General features: G+C 37.9%; 1 protein-coding gene across 3 annotated transcripts in view; it reads left to right on the top strand.

Annotated features, from left to right (window-relative positions):
* The first annotated feature begins 560 nt into the window (after window positions 1-560).
* Window positions 561-19,708, top strand: part of stag2b (STAG2 cohesin complex component b) — a 51,068-nt gene continuing 31,920 nt past the window's right edge. For all 3 annotated transcript variants that reach the window (XM_067457772.1, XM_067457773.1, XM_067457771.1), the window contains exon 1: window positions 561-747. The gene's annotated coding sequence lies outside the window, so the exon portion shown is untranslated. The remainder of the gene's footprint in view (window positions 748-19,708) is intronic.

Raw genomic sequence — 19,708 nt, 5'->3', positions numbered from 1 at the left:
GTTGACTTATTTCGTATTAAAAACACTTTTCTTTTATTGGTCGGATGAAATATGCTAATTTTTTTAGATAAGAATTTTGGGTTTTCATGAGCTGTATGGCAAAATCATCAATATTAAAACAATAAAAGATCTGAAATATTTTAGTGGCTGTGCAATGAATTTAAAATATATGAAAGTTTAATATTTATCATTACATTATGGAAGATAATGAACTTATCACAATATGCTAATTTTTTTTAGAAGGACCTGTGTATATATATATATATGAACCCACTAGAATTGATTTTTAGGGCACTTTTCTATTCATATATATATACATATATACACATTCATATGTATATTCATATACACATTCATATATATATATATATATGTGTGAATAGAAAGGTGCCCTAAAAATCAATTCTAGTGGGTAAATATTGTCCCATAACAATAAAATAAAGTTAATTTCTGACACTAGCGTTTATTGTACTAAGCATTTGCACCAAAGGGCCTCGAGTAATCTCAGTGTAATCTCTCCACTGAGCACCAGGTGGCAGCTCTACACCAGCAGTTTCTCTCTTGAGTGATCGGAACAACAAACCGAACGGAGCAAGCGGGGTAAGAGCGTGTCCAAAACCGCCTCTGACCGCCACTTTCAAACTACATCCATGAAATAGCCGCGAATGCGCACTTTAAAGCTACTGGAGTCCATCTAGCTCTTCAAGAAGTCCTTATAAGCAACCCGGAATCGACCCTGACGATCGGGTAAGTGGTAAAATGGCGGAGAGATTTATAGAAATTAGTGGCTTTAGGGTTATTTGGATGATGTGTTAGCCGCGCTAGCCTGATAAGCGAGGGACAGGATCCGAAACGAGCCGCCGTGCTTCCGCTGTCGTATTTAGTTAATAAAAACCAACTCGTATTGCTCATTTGGAATTTAAACAAGCGTACTAGGCTTCACGAACGAATATATTTTCTATATTGCGTGGCCTTTCATTGGTAAACAGTTAGCTAGCGGGCTAGCCTTACCCTGCACAGTCAGGAACACAAATTGAGAGGCAAGATGGAGGACGAGGACGCGATGTTTTCCCCCCTCTTTCCGAGATGGAAAAGCTGATGTCGCACCTATTATGCTAATATCATCACATTGTCAATATTAAACGCACTCGCTGGCCATTTTTACCCTTATTATGTGCGCGTGTGGTAGATACGCGTGCATAATGACTGGAAACGAGCGGAGCCAAAATGGAGAATCCCGAAAACAGCTGTGCTGGATCGACTTCAAGATGGAGATTTTTCCCCCTTCTGAACGTGTTTTTAGTCGTTCCGTCAAGTTACTGTTCGATTTCGCGACTGTAGTCTGCATTTGCGCTAAAAAGCTCGTCGTTTAACGTTGATAATTGTGGCGTTGTGCGTAACTCTGCGAGTAATGAAGTAATATCGTGGTAAGAAGTGCGTCGAGGAGGAGTTAGCGAGCGTCCGCCTGATTTCAGTAACTGTTAGTCAGCACTCAACTTCACTTACTAGCTCCATACATTATTAGCTCGTAATTTTTCTGACTTCTGTAAACCAGTGGGTTGTGACCTAAAATGGGTCTCTCTTATGTTTTTGACAGGGCGCCGAAACAATGTTTGATGAAACGGTGTAATAGTGCTTATGTACGACAGTAAAATTAATTTGCTGATCAACTTTTAAAAGGGGGACACTTCCCATATCTTTTGTTGTTGACGTCAGAGGCCGTGTGTCCAATCAAACTTTACGGCATTTTGGCGCAAATTCATCTGTCACTTGATAAAATGGCTAATACTAATACACTATTTACATTTAAGATGAATAGGAAAACTGACATCATCAAATGCGTTGTTTGTATATTGCAGGAGCTGTGCTGTTTGTTGTTGTATACATTGTTGTTTGGTTTTAAGGTTGTTTTGTTAAACTGGCTTGTCCAGTGTGAAAACGAGTTGTTTTAGATGATATGCTCGGTATATGATAATAAGGAAGGCCGAGCATATCTAGACTCGCTCAATTTGTGTACTACATTGAGCTCTGTTATGTATTTTGAAACAATATTTAATCCGTCCACATTATTGATAGCGGACCGAAAAAACATTGGATAAAATAATGGTGCAGTGTTAGTTCTGGGCTTAGCTGTCAGTGTCATCCGTGTGTGTCGCAAGCATCGACCGTAAAAAAAGGCACAATGACTGGATGTAAAACGTCGTTTGGCGCCACTTTTACTTCAAACGCATTGTTGGTGATGATGCTATCGCCTTTGAATTCCCGCCTTCTCGCCAATCATTCTGTGAAGAACATTGATCTTTTGATTGCGTCGGTTCACCGTCCGCGCACAAATGCTGCTTATAATCACTTGCTGGTTATTACATAACTGTTGTCCACGTTATCGGCACACGCTTTGCCCTGCGTTTAGTAGTCTTATTGTTCTGTGATAACGTACTCCGTTATTGTGCTATTTAAATCTTATTTGATTGGAGTACAGAGTCACCCCCTTTTTATTATGCACATATATGGACGAAACAGAGAGCATTAGTTGAACATAAGTTAAACAAACAAAATGATCCGTTTGAAATAATGGGCAGTGTCTGAATGCGTCATTTTTACAGCGGTGGCCGGGTTCATTCTCTCCCTGTTCATGTTTACGTCCACTAATGTTACTGGCGACCTCTGATTGGATGCAGTGAAAAGGAGGGCGGATGTACTATTTCCTTATATGGGCACAAAGGTAGACACGAAGCTCCAGCTCTCGGAGATGTTTCCTGGAAACGGTGGAATCTGGATAGCCAATCAGCAAGCAGCGTGATATGACAGACTCGACAGGCCGCGCCCACTTGTTTTCATTCTGAACCTGGGCACAGCTCAGAACAGTGTGTATTAGGGCTGTAACGATACACCAAACCCACGATTCGGTTCGTATCACGATTTTTTACACACGGTACGATACAAACCTCGATATGGGGGGCACAAAACAGTTTTATTCTGTACAGTATTCTGTAGCCTATTTTGCCGTCAATACCATATATCTGTATGGTCAATAGGCTACTGCCGACGTTTTCTTTGCGGTACCAATAGGCAATATATATTTAACATGAAGTATAGGGCCTCCTGTACATCAATACCAACAGAAGCGCCGCGTCAGACACGCTTCTGGTGTGCAAAGAAAGAGAAAACGCCACGCAGCCGCCCCGCGGATGACACGCAACAGAAACGCCACGCTCACACCACGTTGCCAGCCGGTTGGGGAAGCTTCTTGAAACACTTACGGCAAATTGTGTGGGTCTTGTCAACTACACGATTGCCATCCTTGTTCTCCACCGGGTAGCTGAAATGTTGCCATACTGCTGACTTAAAAGTTGGACCTGGACAGGAAGGATAATTCTGGGAGTTGGAAGGGGTGTGTCGCGATTCTGCCTTCTCACATCGCGATACAGGTTCGTGGACCTGCGTATTGCGATTTCGATTTCATATCGCATATCGTTCCAGCCCTAGTGTGTATCAACTGTAATTCTCCACACTTTTGCTATTGTTTTGGTGTACTCATTTTACCTCAAGTCATTTTTCATTCAGTGTCATTCCACATATTATTTCAACAGTTATCTGAAGAATTGAATGCCTCTATAGTGAAGGCCAAACCTGCTAAATCTTTTATGAAAATACTTTTGTTGTGACAATACAGATGCCATCTGCTCTTCACACAAATGATGCAGTAGACTACAGTACTCTACATCTCTAACTAAATACTTCTCAACTATTTTAGGATATCTGCTACCAGCAGTTAAAGAAGTTAAAGAAAATTAAATCATCCTTTTTGACAACTTAATTGTAAATATTATTTACATTTTCATAAAAACTAAACAGGATTTTTTATATTCAGAATATTTAGATGCAGCAAACAAACAAAAAAGTCATATTATAGAGTAAAACAGATAGGTTCCAGAAGAAAACAAATCCTCCATAGAAAAAATATTTATTAACAATAACTGTTAGACCTTTTAAACCTAAATTCAAAAACCTTTAAAGACAAAAATACTGTGAAGCTACAAGGTTGTTAATCAATGGTGTTTGCTTATGTTATGTTGAAGACTTCGGGCCGCATTATTTCAGCTTATTTTTAAAATATTCACATTTAACGTTAGGGGTGTGCGATTAAATCTCTGATTATATACCTGCGAGTAATATCACAGTTGTTGTTTTAAGGATGTGCGATCTGACATTGAGTATCTCTCAAACACCCAGTGCATCCATACACTACATGATAGTCTTGTAGACTAGATTGTGGGTGCACTTTTATAGTGCACACTTTCACTGCATAATTTAAGATATAACTTATCATTTAATATAGTTAATCAATTTCACATGAAGAATACAGTTTTTTTCCTAGCATCAGCATAACAAATGTAATATTGATTTTTATACAAGTTTACTAATTCAAGACAAAGCCAAAGCACTGTGTGCGTAGCAACGCATGTAGGTGTTTCCTACCTAGGGATGCTCATTTCGGTTAATTTTCCTGACCGACAACTGATGCTCATTAATCGATTATTAACCGTTAACTGGTAAGATTATAATATTGAATTGGCATTACATAATTAAAAATATATAAAATACAAGTGTCTGTGACCGTTAAAAATACTTTTCATGTGTTTATTTTATTGTGCAAACAGCAGAATACAGAACAGCTCAACAACAGAACCTACATTAACACTAGAGCCCTGCATTTATACCCGAGCCCGACAGGACCCGACTTTTTTACGCCCTATAGGACCGGACTTTGGGACGATTTTCACGTCATACCTAAATGCGGGCTGGGCTTCAGACGTTTTTTAGGCTTCTCCTTCGTTTTATATTTATTTTATTAATTAAAAGAAACAATGTGCTACACTGGTGGAAACAACGAGACCATAATAGCTTGCGCGACTGTCAAGACATGGAGTTAGAGCTATGGCTTTTTTACAACTGGTTCCATCATTCGTTTTCTCTGACCAGGTAGGCTATCTATCTAATTGTGAAATGACCAGAAGTTGGCCGGTCGCGATAGTCGATAAATCAATTAATCGCACGATAAAAAAAAATGAGCTTGATTATTTTTCTGGCAGCGATAATTGCCATTTGCATGCTTTTTTGTTTTCCTTGTCTCTCTTGTTGACTGCGCAGGTGTGGCGTGATGAGACGTCATTCTCGGCCAGCAGATTCGTCTGGAACTCATGGCTCTTCGGTTGCGGAGCCACACGCAAAGTTACGAAATTTGACGTGCACAACGGCAAGCGAAATGGGGTCTCGCGCACTCCGTGTCGACGTCATTTTTGCCGTGTGCACCCTTGCGCTCGAGCGGACGCGTCGTGTATAAACGAGGCTTAAAGCTACACTGAAGTTTGATAAACACAAGTTAATTCTTCAGTTCAATCTTTGTGTGCTAAAAAGGCACATAAGTTCCTGTAGAGATAGCAATACACATGGGCCCTCATTTATCAATCTTGCGTAGAAACGGGCGTATATGTTGGTGTAAGATTATGCTTACACTCATCTCACCGCCTGATTTATTAAAATGTGCGCACCTCTGCAATCCAGGTGTACGCAATACCTGCCCTTGATAAATGCCACGGCTGAAAACGATCATCATTAGAATACCAAACCCATATATATATTCAAGTCTCCACCTCCCCCACGCCCTCATTTTATGACATGGAAGACATGGAAGACGGCAAAGAAGCAAAACTTCTCCGACGTGGAGATCGGGCGCGGCTCAATTATCTCACTAGTCCACTATTCAGGGCACTGATTAGGATATAAGTCAATGGGCTGACTCCCTGATCAGTGCCCTGACTACTAAACTAGTGAGATGATTGAGACGTGCCCATCGAGACCATCACCAGAGAAGTGGAAAAAAGCTTGTTTTACGAGAGTTTAAAGAGGGAATAAAGGCACCCACAAAAACAAAATGTGGACCTAAATTAAAAGTACTGTTAATAGTGTGGAGGTTGTGAAGCGCAGCAGTTTAAATAGCTGTTTGGATGAGAAATTATCACAATGCATTATTTTACAGAACATGTTTTGAAACAATTAGCATTTAATTTCGTATCACGGCACATGTAGGCTATTGGGGTGTACGATATTATGATGATGTGATGTGAAGTACCATTCATTCACATTAATAATTGCATGACAATTTGTAAGATTCGTATTATTATTATGATTTTTATTATTAATTACGCTTATTGTTTTTTAGAAGAAGAATGTTGTTATTATTTATTTTATTATTATTTAAAAGAAGAATGTCATTTTTATTATTTTGTCAGTCTGAATTATTTTCAGTCCCAGTCCGTGCGCAGCTGCCGGGCCTTACCCTGAACCGTCAGGTAGTGCACAGGCTCGCAACTGGAGGAATACATGCCTACAAATCAAATGCTTTGGTATAGTCACACAAATTAAACATTTTAAGGAGTTAAAAGTTAAACAATTAAACAAGTCCATTGCACAAAAATAAACACTTAAATTTATAATTACTATGTTGTTGTTGTTTTTAGTTTTTTTTACAGTGGGTCATAATATAGCATATCTTTGTCAGTGCTTTTTGTGGTGTTAGGAATTGCTTTTTGGCGCATTTTCGCACTAACTCAAACGTGCGTACACCACCTCCTGAGCTGTCGTAGGATTTGAGCGTTTTTTTTTTCATTATGTATGATGTCTTGATGTGTTTCTTTTGTTCCCCGTTTTTACCCAGTTTGTATGGTTACTGATTAATTATTTTGGCAACAATCATTAAAAAATAGCATTACAAATGTAATAACAAATAGTCTCATTCTCTACAATATCTACAATTTAATAACATTATCAGCCAGCTATCAACAACTTGCGTTGCTCTGGTTTCACCTTATTCCAGTCTAAACAAATTTTTTTGTGGTAATTTACTACACATTATCAATATAAATACCCAAAATAAACACAGGAAAATACTGTGGATTATTAAGACTAATTCTTACTAACCCCTCTTGTTTAATGGGGTAAGCACACTTGTATTCTCATTTCAGAGTTGTTGTGAGTAAATGATTAAACACTGAGTTCAGAAGTCGTGAGTTCAGTATTGGACAGATCAGTTCAGTAAAATGAATAGGTTCAAATGAGTCATTAGTTGGTGAATCGAACAATAGCGGACGTGTATGTGTGAATCCAGACTTAAAACAACGCAAAAGATTTATCACAGAAAACACTTTATAAGGATATTTTTCGGTGTATTTGAAAGTATGGTTTTTGGCCGCTGTGTGTGCAAAACGTCTGTCAGAAGAGTTGTGTTTATTGAGCGCAATTCACACCCAACAGCAATTCAAGGGGAAAAAATTGCAAACGTGCTACGTGGAACATGGAGTCAGTCTTTCGACCTTTTACTTTTGTGTAAGTTCAGCTGATTTTGATTGATATGCACGAGTGAGAAAGAGCTCAGACGGTGATCGTTTTGAAGACAGAGAGTACGCACAGCTCTCTGCAGTCCTCTGTCACTCAGTTAACGTGCGCCCTGTCACGCGCATTAGTCATCCACATCAATATATAAATCACAATAACTCATCAAATAAGGCTTTGGCGGGACAAAAATTTTTTGGCGGCTGCCAAAAAAATTTAAATGTAGAAAAAACCCTGGATGGTCAAGTTCAGTTTGTGCATGATTAGGCTATGATATAATTTTTTTTTTTTAATACTGTATCCTAAATTGTGGTTAATTAATATATCATATGCTGAAGTACATCTCTGGATTAAAAAAAAAACAAAAAACAACAAGAACCGTACAGAACGGAAAACCGTGACCCTAAAACCGTGATGCGAACCGAACCGTGGGTTTTGTAAACCGTGCCTCCTTCCAAAAAAATGCTCCTCGACTTTGTGTGGAGTTGCAACTAGCACCCCATCGAAGAGGGTCTTTAGTGTGGGTGATGGTATTGTCACCTGTAACCAAGCCATAACTGTCAACCCTCCCGTTTTTCCGGGTTTCTCACATATTTTAGCTCTTTCCCCGCTTCCCTTTTTAGTATTTTCCCGTGGAATATCCTGTATTTTTGCGCTCTGATTGTGTTAACAGAACACTCTACTATCTATGTCTGTGAAGTGGCTTGCACTTGTTGCTAGACCAATGCATCTGGTGATAGTGTATGTGAATATTAAACAGCAAAAAGACTATTTAGGCTACGAATCCTGAGTGCCCTGCATGTGTGTGTGTGTTTATGAATTAATAGTGTGACCCGCAGTTTACCTCAAACACATAGGCCTACATAGAATTGCATGTCATATTCCATCTCATATGAGGACATACACGCATGTCCGTCATCTACAGAGCCGCCCTGAGAGTCACTGCATGAGCATTTTCCGTTTAATTTGAGAAAAACACTGTCATGTCCTATACACAAAGAAATTCAAAGGTATTCACGGCAACTTGTCAAAATAAAAGTTTGGTTTTATTTGAGAAATATATCACTGTTGTACAAATACTAATATACTAATGTTATAATTATTATTTTAGTTAGGATTTTTTGTTGTTTATTAGCTCAATCCAAATACAGTATATATAATTTGGATGTTTAACAATCTTTGTTGCACACTGAACAGTGACTTTTCAGTTGGATAAAGGGTTTGCCTTTGGAATTTTTTGTTGATGCACTTTAATTAAATACAATATTTAAAATATATGTACAGTTTGCAATTATTTAGTTTTAAATGGGGGGCAGGGAAAGAAAATCGTATCGAATCGTAAATCAAAAGTTTTTTATAAAAAAAAAAAATCGGAGATTTTTTTTAGGGGGGAAAATCGCCCAGCCCTAATTTAAATGCATTTTTTTAAACAGACTGAGAGTCCAAGCTTTTATTGTTTTTGGTTGTTTTGTTCATTTATTTTGGTTATTTAAAATGTTTTCCATTTTTAGTGTTAAATAGTCTTTAGAAATTAAAGTTTATTGATCTTTGAAAAGGTGTACCTGCATTTTTATGCCATTATCATTATTTTAGAGGAAAATGGTCTCAGAACGATTATTATCGTTTATCGCAATAATTTCTTGGCCAATTTATCGTCCAGGAAAATTTGTTATCGTGACAGGCCTAGAGCCAGGAGTAGGCATAAATGCCTTCTATATATATCTATTTTATTATAAGCAAGATAGGACAAGAGTTGATTTGAAAGGCTAAATGGATTAAACATTGCAGTTAACTCAGTCGGCTGCTGGTCTCTTGGTCATCACTTAAAAAAATTAAAACTTTAATTTAACAAACAAAAAAATGCTCTAAACATGTTTCTAAATATAACTACTTTGACATTAAAAACAAAACTGAACTATTTTAATGGCTGCAACAATGTAAGCCAAAAAACAAAACAAAAACATGGGCTTCAGCCGGACTCGGGCCGAGATTTGTGATAAGCTGTCAGACAAAACCATACTACGAAAAGAAAAGTATTAAACAAGGCTTCAGATGGCACCGATGCCCGGGGAATACAGAGACGCCTCGCTAGAGCGGCCAGCCTCGGGAAGCGACGTTCATTTGCTTTCCTCCACCAGTCAGGAGCTTGTAGCCTATACTGTTCTGTATTGTATAACCGCATAGCTTATTTTGCAGGTAACTTCGTCACCCTTTCTGTCGATATGGTCCCACACAGTATGCTTCTTTCCCATTGCTTCATTTTGCGAAATATGTCTGTGTCGGCACGTGTGGTTCCATTGCATGTGTCGACGTGCCCCGTGAGTAAAAAACAAACAAAAAAAAAACCCTTAAACCATTTAACTGATAATGTTAATCGGTCAAAAATCTTACTATCGGTTAACAGTTAAAAGGTCAATATGAGCATCCCTATTCCTAACTGAATGAATCAGCTTTTTGAACAAATCAATCGATTGAATAAATGATCCAATGAATAAGATAGATTAAAAGGATGGTTCACCCAACATTTTTTATTTGATGTTTATCTGCTTACCATGAGGACATCCAATATATATGAGCATTTTGAGTTAACTTGCATCATTTGCGTGTGACATTCAATTAATTTGCTTCATTCGAGTGTGACTCTTCACAACAGACACAAATTCTCATCATGGCAGGGGCTTCTGCCAAGCGGCTCGTCGAAATGCCATGGATTGTTTTAAAATACGGCGAATAAGCCCAATTTACCGGCTTTAACTAGCATGTAGTCTCAATAGGGTGAATTCAGGGTGAGTAGGACACTTTTTCCAAGTCATCTAAATGGCTTAATGTGTCCCAATCACACGGAAATCACCAGATGTATTAGTGCTGTACAATTAATCAAATTTCTAATCGTGATTACGTTTATGGATGCTACAATTATTTAATCGTTCAAAGCCATGATTACTTCTACTACTACTACTGCAAAAAAAACAAAAAAAAAACATTATTCTGCGTGCAGATAGCATGTTACGTTGTAACAGCATTACACTGACTGGTCGAAACAAATGCACGCAAAATAGCACAGAAGCCGTGCTCACAGCCTATATGTTGTTTCGTTTAGCTTCTAAACAAAATTGAAGATGTTTGTTATAAAACTGTGATTTTTTTTTTTTTTTTTGGTCCTCATTTAAGTCCATTCCCATCATAAATTATTGATGCTTAGGGCATCAAGATGGCCAGCAGTGGGACTGTCCACTCCTCTCAAACTTTGGATCAAAAGGATCCAATAAATGTCATAAAAGCATTGCAAAAATAACTAATCGAGTGTCTAATCCAAATCAAAGTCTTCTGAAGAGACACAATGGCTTTATCGGACGACCAGATTTACTACGACTCCCATACTGTAGTCAACAAGGACGTTCAAATGATTGCGAGACACGCGAAAACAACATTAGAGTGACTACATGCAGAATTAAGTTTTTTAGATGAGCTAAACATTTACAGTTTAGGAATAGTCATTTTGACATGCTTTCTTGTAATTAGAACTGTGACAGATTTCATTGATCATATGAAGCGCAAGCGCTGCTGGAATGACACTGAAAACACAATGAAAGCTTGAGTAAGGTGTGAAGAAAAAAAAACGTTTTCGGAGTGTACTATTTTAATAATAATAATAAAAAAAAGTTAATAAAAAAAGTAATAAAAAAAATGCATTTCTGTCAATTAAATAACATAAATTCCTCATAAAGGGACACACGGCAGTTGGCAGAGATTACAAAGACAGCGGGCGAGTGTCACATGCGCGCGTGTGTGTGTGTGTGTGTGTGTGTGTGTGTGTGCGCTCGCGCTGTCATTCACACAGAAGAGCAGAACATGCTGGGGTACTAAAATAGTATTTTGCAGTTTAATATTCACATACACTAGTATATAATCGGCTACAGTCTGGTGCCCTGCACTTAAATTAACACGGAAACGTAGCCGTGGGTACCGGATACACTCGGGAGTCACTGCTCTGAACTGATTACCACACAGAATATGAAGAATACTCAGTAAAATAGTTTAATTATCGTTATCAATAAAATCCTAGAAAATATAGAGTTCATTTTGTCAATATATCACACACTCCTATTTAACATTGGAATTTGTGGTGAAAAACTATGTTGATTTTACCCCTTTTTCACCAGAATGAACCGGGTGCTAGTTCAGAGCCAGTGCTAGTGTCAGTGCTAAGTTGGTTTGACTTGAGAGCCTTTAAGAACCGGTTTGGCTTTCCACAGGCTAGACAGCAACCACAGCTAGGTCTTACGTCACTGTATACGTCTCATCTTTCTCGCTAGCGTTTTAGCAATGCTAGCGAGGCAGCGGGAAGTACAAACACACCAGACTTGTTCGAGATGTGTCGGTGCTGGGCGGACCGATCCGCGTTTGAAATGAAAATACCGCGTGAGCGATTCAAAAGCATAAGAAGTCGTTTGCGCTCGCTGTACTTTGATGTCATACGCAATCTCGAACAAGCCTTCCCTCAATGGCTCATGGCTTTATGATCATACATCGGCATCAAAACACCACGAATCCAACGCGTTCGTACAGCTCCATGATTTGTTGAGATTACAATCGAGCAGCTGTTAACTGAGTAGCTGCTATTTAAAAAATGGCGGTCACAAGTTTGTGTTCGTCTTGTTGATCACGGTAACCCTGACCCCAGCCGCTGACACAAGCAGTTCTTACTTCTAGCCCAGCAATGTTTTGCCGCTACTTAAGAACCACTTTTCCTGGCTCTGAGCTGGTGCTTTGGCTGTGGAAAGACAAAGAACTGATTTGAAACTAGGCTCTGGTTCCGAACTAGCACCATGCTTGTTGGAAAAGGGGTATTTGGCTACCCAAGATGCTAAGAGAATTGAAATGAGAAAAAGGCCCCAAAAGATCTTGGGCTCTATCATGCACCCGGCTCAATGCGATACAAGTGTTGCTAGTTTCAGCCAGACACAGTTATCATTTTCAGGTCCTGCACCATGTAGCTTAAATAGCAAATGCACTCGCGCTCATCTGTTCACCCATACTTGAATGGGCGAACAGAATGGCTGCTCTAAAAACTAGGTGGGTTCAGGTGCAGTGTTGGGGCGTTGCTATTTTGAGGCATCTGAAATTATTTAAAGGGCGTGTTAGTAATATGCGCCTATAGGTGATTGCACAATGTGCGTAAGCTCTGCTTATTAGACACACAAGGATGTGCAGCAGCACACAAACAGTTTTAAATATATACAAATTAAAGGGTTCCTCTCTGTAGAAGCATTCAGTCTTTCCGCTTTCAAATTTCACCATGTAAATAACAAATCCGACATGGTGCAAGTGCAACTGGATTTTAAAGGGAATGAGAGATGAGACTCTGATTGGTTAATTGACGTTATGGCCAAAACTGACCCATGATGACTCATTAAGAGATTAGGTTCAAAACCTTTGGACCATGCACATGGCGCCAAGTGCTTTTTCTATTGTTAAATTAGCAAAAGTATATTTGGGCACGCCCTAAGTGCCTATGTGGTTCAGACCATGCACTCAGGTCGTTAAAATAGGGCCCCTAGTTAGTTCCCTCACTCTCATGAAGCACAACAAATGACTAGCATAACAAAAAATGTCCTCAAGCTAGGGACCCAAAATATTGTATTCGAATATTTGGGCTCCTAAAAATCGAATATTCGTTTATTTAAATTGGGTATTTTTAGAAAATGAGTTTTTTTTTATTTTTTATTTTTTATCAACATGTCATTAACATTTCTAAACAAGCTTATGATTAGGCAATGTACACAACACGCTTACATTATATCTTAAGGTATTAAAACATTAAACAGTATGTGTAAAAAAATATATTAAAGAACAAAAGCATTATAAGCTCAAGCAGCGCGAGTGGAAAAACACTATAAAATAAAGCAGTGCGCCAGTTATCGTGCAGAATGTACACACACACACACACGATCCGGTATATGGTTGTCGTGTTTGTATCATTTCACGTGGAGAGAAATATTAATATTATTGGATGATGATGATATTATTCTCGGTTGAGAATGCGCCCTGCTGACAGACGTTGCAGAGACGAAGTTAACGTTTGAGTGAAGCACTGTATGTTTTCTGTTCTTAAACCCTCGACGTATCTTAAAGGAAGCATTTGTCGTTATCTTGAAGTTATCTTGAAGTTGAAGTTATCTTGCTCTCACTCGGGGTACAGATAAGCTTACCTGCACTCGTGATGCAGTGATCTCTGTCTTTCCTCACTTGACTGGAGTTTGGATGTCATGTGATTCTCATTGTGCTGGTGATATTATGATAACTCAGTTTCATAATTGATTTTATCAAAAGTAACTTCATTTTGTAAGATCATTTTTAATTTTCATCTAAGTAATTCCAAACATCATCTGGCGAGTCAGATGATGACTCTACCGCATTAGATGATGTCTACCGCATTAGAAATGTCTACGCTGTCCTCTCCAGCAGCTGGAATGTGTTCACGGATGCCATAGCAACTCTTAACAGCCGCAAGGACTTATAATGGTTTTATACAAGCTATTTATTTGTTGTAAAGTGTAATAATCATCTCAGAAAAAATAAATTCTTCTGTCAGGCGCAGTTGAGTAAAAAGTCCCTTAGACAAATGCTGTCAAGATGAGAGGGTGTAGTTTTTTTTAGAAAAATGAATTTTCCTCTCTGGTCAATATTATAGCCTGCGTGGTGAACTCCGCGAGCGCTCTTCAGTGGAGCGCGCCCTGTATCACGTCATATAAGGGCGCGAGTAATCCGGTCAGGTTGTTTACATGGTGAAATTTGATTGAATCATGAAAAGGTTTATCCCACCCCTCTCAAACCGATTACAATTTCATTCAGTTTGGGCATTTTTATTCCGATTGAGGTGTTTATATAGAGCTATAGACTGTATCAAAATTCGCTATACATTGCACTTTAAAAGCTGGATAGTTTATTTAGAGTTTGATTACGGATAGTTCACGTCATGTTCAAATGCATATTCGAATAATGAATAAAAAGTGACAGCCGTAATGTCCGTTATGTGTTACTCGTGTGTTTGAATAATGACATTTGACATGCACTGAGCATCTCTTCTCACCATCAATAGTAGACACACCCCTTACCTGCTGAATGGCTACAAGTTTGTCATTGCACTCGGCCCATTTTGTAAAATGTTTTTGAAATAGCACTTACCCCACCTTTAACAAGACAGTAATTTAAACAAAGCCGTTGTAAAAATAAATGAATAAAGCAAAAAATTTAATTAGTGATCAACCGATACGGAATATTTGCATATTTATGTGCCGATAGTCGATATATAGAACCGATATTTATTTATTTATTTATTTATTGTTATTTCTGCTTTTAACAATTACAGCAAAAGCACTGAACTAAGCTTTTTAAACACTGTCATTTTTGCAGTTTCACTCTCTTACATACAAAATAAAAGATATGAAATATAATAAAAAAACATCAATAAATAGTCTGAAACAATTAGCATTTTTTAAAATATCGAGCAAAGTCTTTTTAACATTAATGCTGTTTCATCTTTTTATTTACAAATACAGCCATATTAACAACAGGCAAAATACATTTATAAAGTCTAATGTTTTCAAATGGAGAACATAAATAAATGAGAGTTGAGTACTTACGGCGTTTAACTTATTCCTAAACTAACGTCTCGCGAAGATAGGCCTAATAATTCATTTTCACAGTGCTGTAATTAATTAGATGCTTATTATATAAATGTTATATAGCAGACGTTAATATAATTTAACAAGTTTTAAACGAGTAACGATGCTGGAGTAACAACTCTGTGAGAGAACATTTATTGGGGAATCCGATATTACAAAACCGATCCCCGATTATGGGAAAATGCTTAAATCTCCAAGTAGAGGTAACTGCAGTCTGGAGCAATGGGCGGCACGAGGTCGGAAAGGAATGGGGCGTACCGTGAGGTATGAGGTCTTTTTACAGTCTATGACCAGGACGCGAAAAGCTTCCTGATCTGCATAAAAGCAAGCTTTAAACTGAATTACTATAATTATACAAGACAAAATACATTTCTTTTACTGTAAAAAAGCAATAATGATATTAAGAATACATTCAAAAGTATGTTACCTTTGAAACCTTCTGTATGGCGCAAGTTACGTGAAGTCCTCACCAACGCGACTTTTTTAGGATCAATCATTAAAAAAAAATTCATACTGTTTGTGATAAATGCACTTTTTTAACACATCACTTGAATAAATTAAACATTTATTTTTGTATTGCCCCTTTTCTATTTAATTTTGGACTGACTTTAAAATAAATATTTCTAAAATAGAAATTCCTAGTATTAGAATTTAGAACCTCATGAAATTTTACTTCCAAAACCCATATTTTTCTTGTTTTAGAAAAAACATAAGTTTTATATGCATGACACAAATAAAAGAACCCTTCCTATATTACCTTTTATAAGACTGATCTCACAGTATATTTTGAAACCTTTTCAAACATGAGATCACAAAACAAAAAGTTTTCTACCTTGATTCATAAACTTAGATTTTTGTATTTATTTGTATTGTTCATTTTATACTTGTTATTGTTATATTCTGATTTACACATTTTGTGCTGTATTTACAATGCTTTGTATTCATCGTTTTTTTTTATTGTATTATACTTGAAATGTCTGTACTTAATATTAAAATAAAAAATAATTAAAAAACAAATTATTTTTAAGATAAAAATGTCTCCTGACACTATTAAAGTCATACATATTGTGTACTTTCTTTTAAAGTTTTAAAGTAGGCTACGTACAAACTAAAAGTAATGTTATTTTTATAATAATGGTATAGCAAATGTTTTTGCTGTATAAAGGCATACATTAGCCTGACAAGCCAGACCCACATCAAGATGTTTGGTCAGGAAACTCACCATAGACAGGGCTCAATCCGAGGGGCGGGATAAACGGTTGTCTATCAAACTCCCTCTGCACGCGATAGGATAGCGCTACACCAACCAGAGCAACGAAGGTGAAACAGAGCTCGCTGGCAGATTAAACATTCGCCGTATCCGGTCGGCTAAACTCCGAACACATCTTCCCTTTTTAAGAATGACTTCAGTGCCGTTCTTTGTTCTTTTCTCAGAGAAAAGCTTAACTCCAAGTCTTCCAGAGTCGCGGTCAAAGCTGATTCGAAAGACCGCCGCCGTTCGCCAGTTTACTGTGTTTACTAAACGCAACTCGGCCGTCGTCATTATGGCCCCCGCCCGCTGACTCTATACACGATGTGATTGGCCCGTCCAGATTGTGAGGAATACAGCTCAGAAGGGTATTGAGAGTTCCTAGACGACACTTGCGGGCAAATTAAATTTGCTGCCGCTAGGGTGCGTCTAGATTTCTAGGCTAGGCATACATATACGTTTTTGATCAAACACTCACCATATAATATAAAATGAAGTAAAACCAGTTTAATAAACTACTTTTAAGTGACATTAATTAGGGCTGTGTATTGCCAAGACTCTGGCGATACAATACGTATCACGATACAGGGGTTACGATACGATATATTGCGATATTGTAAGAAAGGCAATATATTGCGGTATTTCTTTTTTGTGTGTTTTTGTTTTTTATAATTTAAAAGAATAAAGAACACAACCATAAGCCTAAAACACGAGACAAAGTATTTTATTTAATTAATACAGTATAATTTATATCTAATCATATGCAATGTGCAATCTAAGTTGAGGGAAATGCAGGATTCTTTGTGTAAATATTTTAAAGGTTCACAGTATAGCAGTGGCTATTTAACAACAGAAAGTGCAGTCCATTCCATGACTGAATGACTGTTTGTTTTATATTTAACACAGTAGCCCCGATCACACAGAACGCGTTTTTTGCAGCGAGAGGCGCCTTTTTTGAATAGAGTTCGTTTGGCAGAGAGCGTTATGGACGCTGCTTATGCGCCCTGGGCGCCTCGCGTTTAAACCGCTTGCTGCGCCTCGCGTTTTTGAAGGAGCAAGTAGCCCCGATCACACAGAACGCGTTGAAAAAAATATGAAGTTGAAAAAAAGGTTAACTCTGAGCAGAAAAGCGTGCAACATCATCGCGCTTATTTTCTGTTGTCCAATCGAATGAATGAAGCGGCAAGCCTTCCGTTGTGTTGACCGTTACATTGATTTGACTGACAGTAGTACAGGTGATTCGGGGGTTGCCTAGAAACATTAAAGCGCACTGCTCATTTTTGAATGAGAAAATGCCGACCAAAAAAGGGAGTGCAGTGCGCCTCGCGTTTTCGAACCTGAAAAACGCGTTCTGTGTGATCGGACCCTAAAGCTGTTTGCTATAAAGCAGTCTATTGTATAAAGTGCTATTTCAAGTAACGTTACTGAGCTGCAGAGCTGGTGCATCCATATCCACATCGCTATTATCTTTCGTTCTCCTGCCACCGCTGTCAGTTTTGGCATGTTTATTTTGTTACTGAGAGGAAAACGTACAGTACATTCTATCGAAAGTTTCAATGTGTTTCCCGAGTATTAGATTATAACTTGGCCTATTTTGCAAACAAAATGATTCTTGTCGATTTCCTTAGTGGCTTCTTTTTAGCTGAAGCCAACATGAGTCCACACTTCAGCTCTGTATACTGCAGGAGCGGAATAATGCTATCGTCTTGAAGAGCTGGGTTTGCTAATGTAAACACTATGCACGCACTTTTACCTTGCGCTTCTCCGGCTCCGCGTCAGATATACGTTCTGAGATAACACTGCCATCTAGCGGTTGGGTGTTTTACAGTCTGTGGTTTAAACCGAACACAAAGCCACGAATCTTGGATGTAAATAAATAAATATATAAATATCGATACAGCGTTTTTGAGAATCGATACAGTATCGCCAAACATAATATCGCGATATTCATGTGTATCGATATTTTCTTACACCCCTAACATTAATCAAGTAAGCAAAACAAACAACATTTTATCCAAAAAAACATTTATTCAATAGTCATTTTTACAATTAAGTTTTTTAAAACGTCAGTTGAATTTGTCATCAAAGGCTTGTTCTAAGTCAAACTATGGTTACTGCTGTTTATCCAGCGCAGTCACCAGGAGGAAGCTCCTTTGACCAATGAGGAACCTCTCACCACGCCCCTACCTCTTGCCACGTCCATTACTCCAAGCTGCAGCTACCCCTGTCTCTAAATATCGGGAATTCGATATATCCTGGGCGGCGTTATCCTAATGGGCAACATGGGCTGCAGCCCGAACACCAGGGGGCCCCCGAGACAATTCTCTTTTGCGTTATTCTTTTTTTTTTTTTTTTTTTTTTTGGATAGAGGTTATTATGCGTACGTTGAGCATCGTTGTCACACACCTGGATCGAGTCACAGCGGACACCCCAGTACATCGTCACCTCAACATGTCGAACGAAAATGTAAGAAAATATGACAGTGGCAGGGGCCGATCTACCCGGGTTTAAACTCCCATCCTAAAAGAAAGACAATTGCCACCCCAGCAGGCAGCTGGTGTATCCCAAATTCATAATGCATAAAATATAAATTGTTCCTCTACCGATTTACATTAGCGGCACTTCAAATGTGATGAGATAATGGCAATAAAACACGTCTTTCTATTATTGTGTTGTAGTCCAACAAGACTCTTATATAAGACTCTTTAAACGTAAATATTTTGATCACGAATAGGTCGCCTGTTATACGTCCCAATGTTAACGGATTTCAGCTTTCTCACTACACACGGATACGGTCCGGCAGTGCTTTCCAGGAGCGGTGCGTGAATTAAAGTCATAGAATGTTGTTCGCATTTAAATAAACATGCATTGAAGTGAAAATCTGGTTATTTTAACACAGAGTCATACAATTTAAAGTCTAATCTGTTTCAATTACTTTTTGCCTTTCAAAAACTTTTTGCCTCGGGTAAAGCAAGAAAACACACACATTTAGGTAAATAGGGAGACATAATTGTGACATAAATGGATTTCTTAAAAGATTTAAAAATTAAAGAAATTAAAGACTATATTTTTTGTCTATTGTAAGTTTTAATGTAAAACGTTTTTGATTTTAACATAGGCCTAGTTTAAATATTTAGCCACTTGCATGAGCAACGTAATATGACATAATTATAAAGTATATATAAAGTGATTAATTGAATAAAATGTTGTTTAAACGTGACATTTAAAGGGTGTATTGTAATGTTGACAATAATCTGTATTGTTTGTCATGCTTTGTAAATTAATGTTGATATGAACTTGTAATCACTTTAAGTTTCCAGTCCAATTATCAGGTTCGGGGGGAGTGGGCAAGGGCCCCGCAAAAGCTTAGTCCATGGCC

Source organism: Pseudorasbora parva, chromosome 11 (assembly GCF_024679245.1).
Source record: "Pseudorasbora parva isolate DD20220531a chromosome 11, ASM2467924v1, whole genome shotgun sequence".
NCBI classification, from domain to species: domain Eukaryota; kingdom Metazoa; phylum Chordata; class Actinopteri; order Cypriniformes; family Gobionidae; genus Pseudorasbora; species Pseudorasbora parva.
Note: the sequence above shows the minus strand (reverse complement) of the source record. Positions and strands in the feature narration are given on the sequence as shown.